The sequence below is a fragment of the Oreochromis niloticus genome, linkage group LG9 (genome assembly GCF_001858045.2).
Source record: "Oreochromis niloticus isolate F11D_XX linkage group LG9, O_niloticus_UMD_NMBU, whole genome shotgun sequence".
Classification (NCBI taxonomy): domain Eukaryota; kingdom Metazoa; phylum Chordata; class Actinopteri; order Cichliformes; family Cichlidae; genus Oreochromis; species Oreochromis niloticus.
In genome coordinates, this window is record NC_031974.2 from 7,832,395 (window position 1) to 7,845,323 (window position 12,929).

Below are 12,929 nucleotides of genomic sequence, written 5' to 3' on the forward strand. Positions count from 1 at the left end.
ATAGACTTGACAAAGACATTTGACACAATAAATTATGATATATTAATAAGAAAACTGGAATGTTATGGTGTCAGAGGGGTAGCTTTAGATTTGGTCCGGAGTTATTTAAGTGACAGGAAGCAGTTTGTGAAATTAAATGGTGGTTGCTCCTTATGTATGGACATTGCTTGTGGTGTACCCCAAGGGTCAGTTTTGGGTCCAAAATTCTTCAACTTGTACATTAACGACATCTGTAAAGTGTCCAAAGTATTAAAAATGGTTCTCTTTGCTGACGATACAAACATTTTTTGCTCTGGTGATGATCTGCAGAATTTATTGGAGGATATGACTAATGAAATAAGTAAATTTCTGGCTTCATAAAAACAAATTATCATTAAATTTGAATAAATCTAAACTTAAATCTAAACTTAACAACTGTTAGTTGGAAGTAGTAGTTTAAATACAAATGCAAAGATTCAAATAAATGGTGTTGATATTGAAAGAGTCAGTGAAAATACATTTCTGGGGGTAATAATAGATGAAAAACTTAACTGGAGAGCTCATGTAAGATATATTCATTCTAAAGTATCACTAAGCATTGCAATACTGAACAAGGCAAAGCAGGTATTAGACAGAACATCACTTCATATTCTATACTGTTCACTGGTTTCACCATACTTAAGTTATTGTGCAGAGGTCTGGGGCAATAACTATAAAACCACATTACATTCACTTTTTACTCTTCAAAAAAAAAAAAAAAAGCAATTTGAATCATCCACAATGCAGGTTATAGCGAACATACAAACTCACTATTTTTGCAGCCTGAAATATTGAAAATTGACGATCTAGTGAAATTCCAAACAGCACAAATTCTATTCAAAGCAAAAAATAAAGGTAATATTCAGAGTATGGTTTTTTTGAAAGAAGGAAGCTATAATTTAAGGGGTTTTTGTAACTTCAAAACAGGGACTGTACGTACTACAAGAAAAAGCTTTTGTGTTTCTGTTCATGGAGTGAAACTATGGAACAGTCTGAATATGGAATTAAAGCAATGTCCAAAACAGTTCGAAAACTGTTATAAAAATATGATCTTCTCGAACTATAAAGAAAAGGAAAATATTGAAATTAAGTGAATGTCTCTATTTACAAAAAAAAAAATCATGATGTGATATTATAGTATATAGTATATCAGAAATCGCTATTTTTATTACAAATTATATCAGTAAGGAAGCTGACTAAATATTAACTGATAATTTATGGCAAAGGGGTGGGATTAAATAAGTGTTTATTTCTTCCCGCTCCCTTTCAACATGTAAATTAATCAGAACTGTAGCTATATTGAAATGTATTGATTTTTTGTATAGCCATTTGAGGGGAGTTATTTCGCTGCAGGCATCAAACATCAAACCAACCTGAGCCTAAACAGTAACACATGAAAGGCAGTTATAATCTTGTACTAATCACCAGGGTATGACACATTAAAATGAGATAAAAAAGGAAAAACTGTGTGTCATAGTCAGGGACTGTTAAAGTGGGTCACTGTTGTGTTTTTGTCAACAATGGCCGTGGTGCTTCAGCATCTAGCTAGCAATACAGAAGACAAGCGAGCATAAATGGAGTAATAATTTTTTAAGTGGCAGGTAATTTCAAATGCAGCTTTTCCATCAGCTCAACAAACATCAGCAAACACACAAACTGTTTGTGTGCAGTTTGTCTCACAGTGTGTTGCTAGCTAAAAGTCCAGCTGCTGTACATCACAGGAAGAGAAAAGAAAAAGATCTTTCTCCGTCTCTGACTGAAGTTAGCTAAGACACACCAACAAATTCCCAAAGTGTAACATTTTATGCTAGGTCAGAGGTCGGCAACCTGTGGCTCTTTAGTCTTTATACTGTGGCTCTGCGTGGTTTGGAGAAATAAATTATAAGTATTTAACTGAAGTGTATTTTATTTGTGTTAGTTCTAAAAAACAACTAACACAAGAAGACTAGAAGATTATTGTGATCTTGAAATATAAAAATAAAGTCACATTTTATTATTTGTCGTTGCTCAAAATAAGAGTCACACTTGTGGAAGCCGGTATACCCACTGAAACAATGTGCATTTATCGAGACTTTCAGCCCTAGGTAGGCCAAGTATGGAGAAATGTAAGAAAAGAAAAATATCTGAAGACAATACAACATTTAATGATGCCTGGGCAGATTCATTTGCATTTATCTCTGACGAGAGTGGCCTAACGCCTGATTTGTGGAATGTCCGTCTTCGGATCTACATCCGTAAGTGAGCAGCTATTCTCCACCATGAACTATGTTAAAAACGAACACCGCTCACGCCTCACAGACGACAGCTTACCGCAGAAGTCCCATTGTAAACATATCACGGCAGAGCCGACGATGTTTGCATTAGCTTGCTCTTCAGCGTCTCTTTATTGACCACTTTTCTCACACACACAGCCGGCTGTAGCTTTCCAGCTCACAGCCCGACACATACAAACAACAGACTTAAGTCGGCGAGGCGTGATTCCAGATGCCGCTCAGGTGCGTGTGCCTCTCCTGCAGCGGCACTGTGGGCCACACCCTGCGACACACATTAACCAGGTAAAATAAATATTATCATTATTATATAAATATTATATTATTATAATAAAAAAATATTTTGCAAATATTTATTTTTAATTTTTTAGGAGCATAGTGCTGTTTTCCAATTATTTTCTAAATTCAGGTCAAGGCTCCCCTATACTCCGAAAGCCCAAAGGCGATATAAGGATGACAACTCACAACAGTTTTTGTTTGCTACATGATTAATTAAAGTTTAGCTTTTTAATTCATTTAAAAGAGACCTTCAACTGGTTGTCTTTCTTTTTTGTTATTATTTTTTAAGAGTTGAAAATGTAATCATTACATAAATTAAATTAAATTTTCTCTTTAGCACTTCATGGATTTCATAAGCAACACACTATAGTTGTTTATACAAAGCATAAAGGTAAAAAAAAAAACAATATACACAGTGTTATCTTCATTTTAGATGTTAAGAGTATTGACGGCTTCCAGTGTTTTCTTTTCCTTAGAAACTGGGTCCAAATGGCTCTTTGGGTGTTAAAGGTTGTTGACGCTTGTGCTAGATGACAAATCTTCAGTATGTTATGCTTTCCGCCACCCAACACGTCCCTATATTACTAATTCAGAAAAATTAGGAAACATGAGAACTAGAGCTGGGCGATATGACCCAAAATTCATATCTCGATATTTTTTAGCTGGATGGCGATATAAGATATATATCTCGATATTTTTTTAAAGCCATAAAGTAAGAACGAAAAGAGAGTTCTTAGTCAAAGCTGTGTCCCAGATGTCACACAGGCACTTTTATTAACATACAGCATAGATGTACATGAAAAAAAAAAATTACTCAAAAATAAATTATGAGCATTTATTAAATAATGATGCTCTATAAATAAAAGAAAACTATGTTGTTTTTGTGCATAACAAAGAGCTCATAATTGTGCAGTCAAAATGTAAACTAACAGACGCTGAGCATAATAACATAGACAGATTTCGCAGCTGCTCTGTTCCCAACTTCTACTGCGTGACTGACAGCCTGGAGTTTGAAATCCGCTTCGTAACCATGTCTCTGAACAGGTGCCATTTATGGTCCTTATACACACACAATACGGTAATATTACGTTGAAGCACAGTACGTATCACTCCGCGAGGCTCCTCGGTAGCCGTAATGCTCCGACAATCCATCAAGCGGTGCAGCTCTGTAGCTTACCAAAGTCGAACTAAAACATTTTTTGACAGACTGCTGAGCGCTGTGTATCACATAAAATCGGTTCGCGGCCATCAAGCACAACCAGAATTCATACAAAAGGCGCGCAGTCAACTTTTGAGAGAATGAAAGGATTTCAGGCCGTGCATGGCGTTAGCTCGTTAGCGTGGTTAGCTCGTTAACACGTTGATGCCGTCCAGCCCCACGCACAGGGCGATGCGCAGTAACTCATTAACGGAGATTTGCCGTGTCCATCTTGTCGCTGCCTGCAGGTGAAGCGATGGGGGAGGAGGGGGAGTTGTGTTCAGTGAAGGAGAGGCGAGGCCGAGTAACGTTGCATAGAGACAAAAGTGGACGAAAGAGAGGCAAACTTGCGGCTCCGCAACTATAATTATAACGTAACATAGACTATATCGATATAAAGGATATTGTCACATCTTATATCTGTATAAAAATATATCGATATTTTTAAAAAACTCGATATATCGCCCAGCTCTAATGAGAACCATTTGGAATGAATCTACACATGTACGTTTACTGTAATCGTTTTGGAAAACACTATCTAACATGATTAAGGTGGTGGTTAGTGTTAGGGATCAGGTTATGGTCAGAGCTGGAACGTGTATTACCGCCGGCAACGCCAATCTATTGCTTTCCATCCACAACCCGGTGCGTATCATAGGAACGCAGAAGGTTAACTTTCGCGTGCCTGAGGAACGCCTCAGGATGTGACAAATCGTCGGTATGTTACGCTGTCGAATGAGAACAAGGTTGACACACAGGACAGGAGAGGAAGAGGAGAGGTTAGATTTAAAGGTAAGGACTGCTCAGTGGGATTTGATCAATATACATGTCTGTACATGTGACATTATGTTTTTTCATATACTGAAAGATGCTGCAAAACAATCTGAGGCAGACCAACTGTGTTATTTAAAGACTGCATGAAGATCCTCTGCAGGTTAGTGCAGGATAAACAGGTTAGTTTGCTGAACTGTGATGGATTTAAAGTAAAGAACAGTGTGTGACTGGTGCACAGTGACTGTGGTGCTCATGTCAGAGTTAGATTACATCAAGTGTAGCAGAGATTCATTTAAACTGAAGCTCATGATGCTGACATTCATTCACTGAGTTCCACCTTCATACCAACAGTATAGTGTCTAATATAAAGACAGTGTACTGTCAGTGTAGAGGATGGAAATCAGCCAGGACAGCTCATGAAACATCTGCTGACATCTGGTTGAATTCAGTTGTGTACATCCACAGAGAGCAGCAGGTCAGCTGATCACAGCCTGTACTTTAAGAAAATCTACTGGAGCTCTCAATAGAAATGATTGTGAGCTGTGATTCTTTTCCCCACGCTGAGCCACTACAGCTGATTTTAGGGTTCCCACCTGCTCAATCCCACTTTAACCTCTTCCCTGCTCATGTTCCTGTTTAGAGGCAAAGTCACCCTCTACAATGTAGGCACTGTTTTAATACATTATTATAACATTAAATTACATTAATATAGCACAAGGATCAATAAAGTTTTGTGTAAAATATATATCAGTACTTAAGCTTTTAATGGGTATTAGTTATCACTAGTATCTGTCACCTTCTGTGTTGAGCTCATTGTTTTTCTCTGTAGTGACTCAGCTGAGTCCAGATGGCTGAAAATGTTCCTCTGTTGCTCCGTCAGACTCTTCTCCTCCTGCTGATCAGCTGGGACACAAAACAGATCTTTGTTAGGCTCCACACTGCACTGAAGAGTCAAAGTGTCTCATATGGTCATCTGACAGCACAAAGAACAAGTTTTAGCTTCCCCAAGTGGGCAACTTGTTTGAAACAAACACAAAAGGTTCAAGCACCAATACCAAATTTAGCAGTATGGCACAGCAGTACCAGGAGAGACTGAGGCCTGTTATTAGAATCAAATGCACAGTGGGCACAACTTTACACTGATAAGATAAAGGCAGCTGTGTTTTAATATAAATAAATGTATTTCATTATAGCACTTGTCCGCCAACATACGCGGTTTTCCTCTTTCTGGGGCAAAGTGGGTGATAAACAAAGAAATGCTCGGTATGTCCGATGGCCAGTCCAGCTGAATAGTGTGTACAGTGTGTTGAGCGCGTGATCAGTAGTGACAAAAACAATTCACAAAACGTGACCATACTATACTCGTGGCTCACTTCTAATCTATTGTTTTGCACACTTATACACATACCCACACTCCAAACTTGTAATATGAACTAAATAATTCCATGTTTCTATGGTGAACGTAATTAAATCATGTAGCATCTGCATGAAATTCAGCGACGTAATTTGTTCTTGTTGAGATGACATCATACAATCTAGTAAGAGTGGCTGGATGCAGGCAACTAACCAGTCTTACTAGATTGTATGTCATCTCAACAAGAACAAATTACGTCGCTGAATTTCATGCAGATGCTACATGATTTAATTACGTTCACCATAGAAACATGGAATTATTTAGTTCATATTACAAGTTTGGATCTTGTGCATGTAACAACCACCCAATTTCACTTTTTTGAGTCAGCTCACGAAATTCACAAGATCACATTAGATGTCAAACCACAGGAAAATCAGTGGGGTTACAAGAGGCAGACAACCACACCACGTGTATGCTGTTACTATTTCGTATGGTTTAACTTGTCAAGGACAACAACATGAAGCATCATCAAGCATAGCTTTCCTACTTTTGTTAAGTCTGTATTGACAGATTAATGCCATGGTGGTTCGTGCTGTTGCCTCAGGCAAGAAGATCCTGGGTTCGAATCCACAATGAGGCGAAGTTTGCAGTGGGTTCTCTCTGCGTACTCTGGTTTCCTCCACAGTTAAAAGTCATGCAGTTGTAAGAGTAACTGGTTATTCTAAATTACCCAAAGGTGTTGAAGTGCAAATGGTTGTTTGTCTCTGTATGATAGACTAGCGACCTGTCCAGTCTGTACCCTGCCCCTGTTACCCTATCACTTCCACAGCCCAGATAAAGATGAGAAGATGGGTGGATTGGACGTTGCTGTAAATCCGTTGAATTTTTTTTTTGTTGAACATTATGTAATATGAATACAACAAGTACTACAGACATGAGTTACATTTCATTCATTCAACAAGATTATCATTGGTGTAACAAACAAATGTTTTACTAGTTCATGTAACAAGACTGACTTTTGATGTGCCAAAGTGTTTAAACAATATCAGATGAATTTAAATAAATCTAATTAGACTAACGTGGTACAAACATGTTGATTGAACAAAAGTCAAATTATTGAATGTTACTGTTAATATTATGTTAAACCTACACACATATATCGTGTTGACACAACACACCCAAGATGGATTAATATAACATGATTTGTTTAGATGGAATATAAGTGGCAAGATAAAATTACGTTCATCCAATGACTTATTTTTTTGAGTGCAGCTGTTTTGCTACACTCTAGAGCCTCGCCTTTAACGGTCTTCTCCCACCACCTCTCACAGAGAGGAACAGAAAACTTCATAAAGCTCAAGATTGACTGAACTCAGATCAAACTTACCTTGGCACTTACTTTTAGGATGGAGAGGGAAAAAACTGAGAAACAAACAGCAATGAAACGGGAACTCTGTGGCTTCTTCTTCGTCGTCGTCGTGTTCCTCGTCTTCTTCTTCTTTTTGGATTTTTTGGCGGTACATTATCACCACCTGCTGCACCGGATGGTCATCAATTGTCCACAGACCCTTGTAAGTTTCTGTTCAGATTAAAAATGGAATTCAAGGATTTCGTGACTTGGGTTTTGGCTTTCACTGTTTACTCTTTAATTTTCTGCCAAGTGTAGCAAACCCCACAGCTCAAATCAATGAAGAATTTTGTATTTTTAAGATGTTCTTTGCAGCATTGCTGCAAACAGCATACATAGCTTCAACCAGCAGCTATGTAGGCCTAAAATGTGGTCCAAACATGTGAAACAGGTTTACCATTAAAAGAAACTGTAAATAAAAAACTGCGAAACTGAAAAAAATCTTACTCTGACTTTGGATTGCAACCACATTCCCATTTGTCTCTTTAGTCTTTTATTTATGGCTCCAATTATGTGTAACAATGTAACACGTAACAGTCCTGAACTCTGTAATTAATAAATGTGGCATTTTATCTTGAACGACTAAAATGGCTCATTCAACTTGCAGCTTAAGATTTTTCACAAGCCTCCTTCTGATCAGAAAGTTTGCGTGGTCAGTTTGTTGTTTTTGTGTGTGGATCATACTGTAGGCATTTGTCACTCTTTTGAGACAGATTTCTCTCCACATAAGTTCCCTGAATGCCTCACATTCAACATTGCTAAAACTGCATTGTTTCCGTGGCTTGTTGGTCTGGGTAATGATTGTCGCTTTGGGTGTGCAAGCTCCCGGGTTCAGCTCCCGGACAAGCCCATGTGGTGTTATATGAAATCTATAAAGACATTTGGTAGAGATATGATAACAACTTTCCAGAAATCTGAGCCAATTAATTCTCTCTATGAATATAATTGACAATATAATTAACAAATAATAATTCTGCTGGTGGGCTGGTTTCAGTCATTATGCAAATGTACTGTTTATAAGATTTGGGGAAACCTGCAGTCAGCTGAGACTGAAGAAGTCACTTGGATGAGTGACGAAATGTTTCTCCCACAAAACGCTACGTCCAGATGAACAGATTCAACTTTTGGAGAATAATTCTGCTGATGTGTTAATCCACAGCAGCTGGATTGTGTGAGCCATCTCACTTCCTCTTTATTCCACCATACAGGAAGTGTCTGCAACTCAGCTCAAAGGGTTTTTTTGTTTTGTTTTTTTAATGCACCTATTTATTTTATTTTACTATGAAAATTAAATCTCATCAGATTAAATAACCTCAAGCAAAACAATAGATAAAGCTGCATAAACTGGTAACATATACACAAACAAACAAATATAAACATTAAGTACATTAAATACAGGCCATAAAAATTAGAAACTAAAACGACCAAAACTTATTAAACTTAAGAATCTATAAAGAATGAAACTTGAACATGATGAAAGGTGATGAAAAGTGTCTAATGACAGAAACAAACATAATATTCAGGTCAAACATTTGCAGACTGAAGTAGCTGCATCCAAATCAGTCAAGTTGAAAATCTCCTTAAATCTATTAAGTGAGATCAGCTCATTCAGTTTTTGTTGATTTCAGCTGATTCCAAGAGGAAGGAGCTGCAAATCTGAACACTCTTTTTTCCCAACATAACTCCTTCAACACTGAGTTGGTGGTGGGGTATGTTCCTACACCTTTCATGACAACTATCCTCCGCCACGTATTCCTGGATATATACAATGACACCATCAACCTCCCATTTCACAATCATTGGCTTCTTTGATGTAACTTAGTGCCTCTGTGCACCTGTGAAACTCCATGACATTGGGTAAGAGGGCTTTATCATGTTATATGTGAGAGAATTTGGAGTAACAGTAGTCGAACATGCCAAATCAATCCACAACTTACTGCCATTCCCCGGCTGTAACCTGCATATGCATCACATTAAATCTAAATCCTGCACCATAGCCACATGATGGGCATGAAGATGAGGTTCAAAGGGCTGTGTCATGTTGCCAGATAGCTTCATCCCCACAAACATAAACATTCTTCAAAAAACAAAGGTTGTAAATATTTGCTGTATTTACAAGGATGTGCAAACAAACAAGACAATAATAAAAAAAAAGTCAACATTTTACAAATGATACACTGAATATAAAAACCAAATATGAGCACAACTCCACATGTACAACTGTCACTGCATATAAACATGACAGATGACATATTATAAGAAGTAGAAACATATAATATACAATATGATCTGAAGCTGGTACTGGTGTATTTAAATTCCTTTTCTTTAGGCTCACATACGCATTACTGCTTACCCTAATCATCCTTGCGTCCATCCCAGCAGGAGAAGGAGGACGCTCCAGGTGGGGATACCACAGCTGAAGGGTGAGAATCCCGGAGAACCAGAGGTCAGGGGCAGCTGACTCCACTAGTGGCTGAAAACCCTTTTGTACAGGCCTGCCTACGGCGCCCAAGAACACCTGCCTCCATGACCATGTCCCACAGGGCCCAGGCCCAGCCATGCACACACACAGGCTATTCACTCTCACACACGCCTGGCCACTAGTGACGCACAGAAACACACAAACCAACACACACTGGGACGTAGCTAGAGCGCCCGACAAAGGTGTAGGAAGATGGGGCAGCTATGATTTCTGGACTTGCAGTAAATAATCCTAGAGCAGTGAGTCAGTGTAACCGTTATTAAATCAGGCAAAACAACACATTGTTATTCACAGTGGCAGCCTGCAGAAGGCAAAACCTCTTAAAGAAATGAGGGTAAGGGTAAGCTGAAGCTATGTGATGATTAAGCTAATGAATATAACACAGTGACACATTTTGTCTTAGTATTTATTGTTTACTAAAATCCAGAGTTTCAGGTGAGCTCATTGTGAAACCTGGCCCCACCCTATGTGAATTCCTGAGGTCAGATGGCCCAGGATGTGAGTGGGCGTTAAGGCGTCTGGGAAGGGAACTCAAAACTGGATTATGGATGGCAAAAGGTTGGTGTCGTAAACCACCGCCTCTGTTCAAAGATGGTCGCTCACAGTGGACATAGATGGCTTCTTTCACTCCTCTTTCAAACCATCTGTCCTCTCTGTCTAAAATGTGAACATTGGCATCCTCGAAAGAGTGACCTTTGACCTTTAGATGCAGATGGACTGCTGAGTCTTGTCCTGTGGTGGAGGCTCTTCTATGTTGTGCCATGCGCTTGTGAAGTGGCTGTTTGGTCTCTCCAATGTAGAGGTCTGGGCATTCCTCGCTACACTGTACAGCATACACCACATTGTGTTAAGTCTGTGTTTTGGAGTAATCTGGGACTTAAATCTGGGACTCTCCGCCATTTGACCTTAGAACTGAAGAAGCTTCTCAGATGAGAGGTGAAACGTCTTCAAGGAACTTAAAGAAGTCCAGACGCTTTTCTTTCCAAGCTCCTTAGACTACGATGACCTGGATGACTGAGAACCTTCACAGACAAAAAACAATGCCCACCTGGCCTGTCGGGCGTTCAGGCGCTTAGCCGCTTGGAGGTAGGCAAGGTTCTTGTGGTCCGTCCACACAGCAACAGGATGTTCGCTCCCCTCCAACCAGTGCCGCCACTCCTACAGCGCCAACTTGATGGCAAGAAGCTCCTGGTCGCCCACGTCATAATTCCTTTCGGCCTGAGTGAGACGACGGGAGAAAAAGGCACAGGGGTGTAATTTACCGTCCTGGCGCTGAGAGAGAACCGCCCCAACTCCCGAATCAGAAGCGTCCACTTCCACTACGAACGGCAGGGTGAGGTCAGCCTGGGCCAGGATGGGGGCCGAGGCGAACAGGCTTTTGAGACAGTCGAATGCTTGCTGAGCTGCTGGAGACCACAGGAACGGCTCTTTGGGCGATGTAAGTTGTGTGAGAGGCAATGCTACCTTACTGAAGTCCCGGATGAAACGTCTGTAGAAGTTGCTGAATCCCAGAAAACTTTGCAACTTCTTCCGGGTGCCGGGCACAGGCCACTCCAACACAGCTTTGACCTTAGCTGGGTCCACTCGCAACCGGCCCTGTTCAATGATGAAACCCAGAAAAGAGACAGTTGAGGCATGAAACTCACATTTCTCTGCTTTGCAAAACAGCCGATTCTCCAGTAGGTAGCGTAACACCAGTCTCACATGCTTAACATGCTCAGCTCTGGACCTGGAGAAAATCAGAATGTTGTCAAGATAAACAAACACAAAGTGGTTCAAAAAATCCCGTAGAACATCATTTGCCAGGGCTTGGATGACAGCAGGGGCGTTTGTGAGTCCGGACGGCATTACCAGGTACTCGAAGTGACCCAGATGGGTGTTGAAGGCTGTCTCCACTCGTCCCCCTTGCGAATGCGGACCAGGTGATAAGCATTGCGGAGATTAAGTTTGGTGAAATGGGTGGCCCCTTGAAGGAGTTCAAAAGCTGAGGCAAGCAGAGGTAGAGGATATTTGTTTTTGATTGTGATTTTATTTAGTCCCCGATAGTCAATGCAGGGACGTAGGCTCTTATCCTTCTTTTCAACAAAAAAGAAGCCTGCGCCCAAGGGAGAGGTGGAGGGGCGGATGATGCCAGCTGCCAGGGAGTCCGTAATGTAGCGCTCCAAAGACTTGCGCTCGGGTTTCGAGATGCTATAGAGTCGGCTCGTGGGCAAGGGGGCGCCCGGGAGCAAATCAATCCCGCAGTCGTACGGACAATGAGGAGACAGCGATTGGGCCCTGACTTTGCTAAAGACTTGACCTAGATCGTGATATTCGGCGGGCACGGTTGACAAGTCGGGGCGAGCGGGCGGCCCCACAGGATCGTCTGACGTGCAACCCGGCACCGCAGAGTATAAACACTGCTCATGGCAACGGGTGCTCCACCCCACGATACATCCCTTGGCCCAATCAATCTGTGGATTGTGTCGCTGGAGCCAGGGAAATCCCAAAACTAAGGGTTTGTCAGGTGCCTTGAAGAGAAACAGGAACATCTGCTCAGTGTGATTGCCGGAGAGAGTGAGTGTGATTTCTTGAGTGCGGTGAGTGACTGCAGCTAAAGGTCTGCCATTTAGCGCTGACACTTGGAGCGCTTCAGGGAGAGGAACAACTGGCAAACCCATGTTGTGGGCCAAAGCCTCATCCAAAAAACTTTGTTCAGCTCCCGAGTCTATTAGTGCGTCACAAGAATGGGTGAAAGAAACTGTAATTTAGCGGGGCAGCTGAGGTGGAGGAATGTGTTAACCGGCGCACCCGTCAGTTTCCCCACTCAAAAAATCACTATATGAGATGGAGGGCTGGGCGCTTAGGACTGCTTGAGCCCACAGCAGAGCTCGTCCAGTCATGAGCTCAACCATGAGGGTGATTTTGGTAATATCTGAGGCATAAGCTCGAGTCTGCTGCCTAAAAATCAGAGAGCATTGAGTCAAAAATCCCCGGCTTTTGTCCAAATCTCCACTGAATTTTTCAGGTACAGGTAACGTGTGTTCTTGCTGTGGCGGAGCTGGAGATGGAGGAAGAGGACAGGCCGCCGCTACATTTAGAAGCTCTACTGGTGGTTGTGGTTGTGCAGGGGGCTCTGGTGGTTGAACAGGTGCTCTAGGTGTAGC